The sequence below is a fragment of the Lontra canadensis genome, unplaced genomic scaffold (genome assembly GCF_010015895.1).
Source record: "Lontra canadensis isolate GAN:19392208 unplaced genomic scaffold, GSC_riverotter_1.0 scaffold7, whole genome shotgun sequence".
In the NCBI taxonomy this organism is placed as follows: Eukaryota; Metazoa; Chordata; class Mammalia; order Carnivora; family Mustelidae; genus Lontra; species Lontra canadensis.
The window spans coordinates 34,700,688-34,703,244 of NW_022631001.1; positions in this window are offsets into that span (position 1 = coordinate 34,700,688).

Genomic DNA, 2,557 nt, shown 5'->3' on the forward strand with positions numbered 1-2,557 from the left:
TTGTTGTTGTTATTGTTGTTGTTGTTTTTAAGTTTTATTTTTTCAGTGTTCCAAGATCCATTGTTTATGTACCATACCCCGTCCTCCACAAAAATCCTTTCCTTGTGTAAACTAATTTTGGTATATCCATACAATGGTATATTATTCAGCCATTAAAAGGAACGGAATACTGATAATTGGCTACAACATGGATGAACCTTAAAAACATTACACTAAGTGTAGTAAGCCAGACACAAAAAGACAAATACTGTGTAATTCCACTTATACAAAATATCTAGAACAGGCAAATTCGTAAAGACAGAGAGTAGGATTCAGGTTACCTCTGGAAACCTGAAGGGAGAGTGGGGGAAGGGGAGAATGGAAAGTCATTATTAGTGGGTAGTGATGGTTGCACAAGATTGTGAATGTAGTTTATGCCACTGAATTGTACATTTTAAAATAGTTAAAATTCCAATTTAAGAAATTTTATACTGTATCTTCCTTGTCTATTTGCCTATCAATGGACACTTAGGTTGCCTCCATGTCTTGGCTATTATAAATAAGGCTGCAATAAATGGAGGGGTGGAGATGGCTTTTCAAATTAGTGTTTTCACTTTCTTGGGGTAAATATCCAATAGTAGAACTATCAGGTCATATGGTTTTTCCATTTAAAATTTTTGAGGAGCCTCCATACTGTTTTCCACAGTGGCCACACCAGTTTGCATTCCCACCAACAGTGTGTGAGGGTTCCTTGTTCTCCACATTCTCACCAACACCTGTTATTTCTTAAGGGTTTTGTTTTTTTTTATTTCAGCCATTCTAACTGGTGTAAGGTGATATCTCATGGTGGTTTTGATTTGCATTTCCCTGATGATGAGTAATGTTAAGCATTTTTTGTGTCTGTTGGCCACCTGGCTATCTTCTTTGGAAAAATGTCTGGTTGAACGACAAGGATGCCCACTCTCACCACTCTCATTCAACATAGTATTAGAAGTCCTAGCAACAACAATCAGACAACAAGGAGAAATAAAAGGTATCCAAATTAGCAAAGAAGAAGTCAAACTCTCTCTCTTCACAGATGACATGATTCTTTATATGGAAAACCCAAAAGACTTCACCCCCAAACTACTAGAACTCATACAGCAATTCAGTAACATGGCAGGATACAAAGTCAACGTACAGAAATCAGTGGCTTTCTTATACACTAACAATGAAAATACAGAAAGGGAAATTAGAGAATCGATTCCATTTACTATAGCACCAAAAACCATAAGATACCTGGGAATAAACCTAACCAAAGAGGTAAAGGAACTGTACTCGAGGAACTACAGAACACTCATGAAAGAAATTGAAGAAGACACAAAAAGATGGAAGACCATTCCATGCTCTTGGATCAGAAGAATAAACATTGTTAAAATGTCTATACTGCCTAGAGCAATCTATACTTTTAATGCCATTCCAATCAAAATTCCACCAGTATTTTTCAAAGAGCTGGAGCAAATAATCCAAAAATTTGTATGGAATCAGAAGAGACCCCGAATCGCTGAGGAAATGTTGAAAAACAAAAATAAAACTGGGGGCATCACGTTACCTGATTTCAAGATTTACTACAAAGCGTGATCACCAAGACAGCATGGTACTGGCTTAAAAACAGACACATAGACCAGTGGAACAGAGTAGAGAGCCCAGATATGGACCCTCAACTCTATGGTCAATTAATCTTCGACAAAACAGGAAAAAATATACAGTGGAAAAAAGACAGTCTCTTCAATAAATGGTGCTGGGAAAACTGGACAGCTATATGCAGAAGAATGAAACTCGACCATTCTCTTACACCATACACAAAGATAAACTCAAAATGGATAAAAGATCTCAACGTGAGACAGGAATCCATCAGAATCCTAGAGGAGAGCATAGGCAGTAACCTCTTCGATATCAGCCACGGCAACTTCTTTCAAGATATGTCTCCAAAGGCAAAGGAAACAAAAGCGAAGATGAACTTTTGGGACTTCATCGAGATCAAAAGCTTCTGCACAGCAAAGGAAACAGTCAAAAAAACAAAGAAGCAACCCACGGAATGGGAGAAGATATTTGCAATTGACAGTACAGACAAAAGGTTCTATCCAGGATCTATAAAGAACTCCTGAAACTCAACACACACAAAACAGATAATCATATCAAAAAATGGGCAGAAGATATGAACAGACACTTCTCCAATGAACACATACAAATGCCTATCAGACACATGAAAAAATGTTCATCTTCACTAGCCATCAGGGAGATTCATATTAAAACCACATTGAGATACCACCTTACACCAGTTAGAATGGCCAAAATTAGCAAGACAGGAAACAACGTATGTTGGAGAGGATGTGGAGAAAGAGGAACCCTCTTACACTGTTGGTGGGAATGCAAGTTGGTACAGCCACTTTGGAGAACAGTGTGGAGATTCCTCAAGAAATTAAAAATAGAGCTTCCCTATGACCCTGCCATTGCACTACTGGGTATTTACCCCAAAGATACAGATGTAGTGAAAAGAAGGGCCATCTGTACCCCAATGTTTATAGCAGCAATGGCC